This window comes from Lupinus angustifolius, chromosome LG19, assembly GCF_001865875.1.
Source record: "Lupinus angustifolius cultivar Tanjil chromosome LG19, LupAngTanjil_v1.0, whole genome shotgun sequence".
Taxonomy (NCBI): Eukaryota; Viridiplantae; Streptophyta; class Magnoliopsida; order Fabales; family Fabaceae; genus Lupinus; species Lupinus angustifolius.
The window spans coordinates 17,672,075-17,672,923 of NC_032027.1; positions in this window are offsets into that span (position 1 = coordinate 17,672,075).

Sequence of the window (849 nt, forward strand, 5' to 3'; positions counted from 1 at the left end):
CCTCATTCTCGTCCTCATCCTATCCTCATTCTTATCCTCTTTCTCATCCCTATCCTATCCTCATCCTCATCCCCATCCTATCCTCATCCTCATCCTATTCTCATCCTCGTCCTCATCCACATCCTATCCTCATCCTTATTCTCGTCCTCATCCTCATCCTCTTCCTCATCCCCATCCTATCCTCATCCTCATCCTATTCTCATCCTCGTCCTCATCCACATCCTATCCTCATCCTTATTCTCGTCCTCATCCTCATCCTCTTCCTCATCCCCATCCTATCCTCATCCTCATCCTATTCTCATCCTCGTCCTCATCCACATCCTATCCTCATCCTTATTCTCGTCCTCATCCTCATCCTCTTCCTCATCCCCATCCTATCCTCATCCTCATCCTATTCTCATCCTCGTCCTCATCCACATCCTATCCTCATCCTTATTCTCGTCCTCATCCTCATCCTCTTCCTCATCCCCATCCTATCCTCATCCTCATCCTATTCTCATCCTCGTCCTCATCCACATCCTATCCTCATCCTTATTCTCGTCCTCATCCTCATCCTCTTCCTCATCCCCATCCTATCCTCATCCTCATCCTATTCTCATCCTCGTCCTCATCCACATCCTATCCTCATCCTTATTCTCGTCCTCATCCTCATCCTCTTCCTCATCCCCATCCTATCCTCATCCTCATCTTCATTCTCGTTCTCATCCTATCCACTTCCGCATCGTCATCCAATCCACTTCCGCATCCTCATCCTTATCCTCATCCAATCCTTATCCTAATTCTCGTCCTCATCCTATCCTCACCCTCGTCCTCATCCACATCCTATCCTCATCCTCATTCTCATCCTCA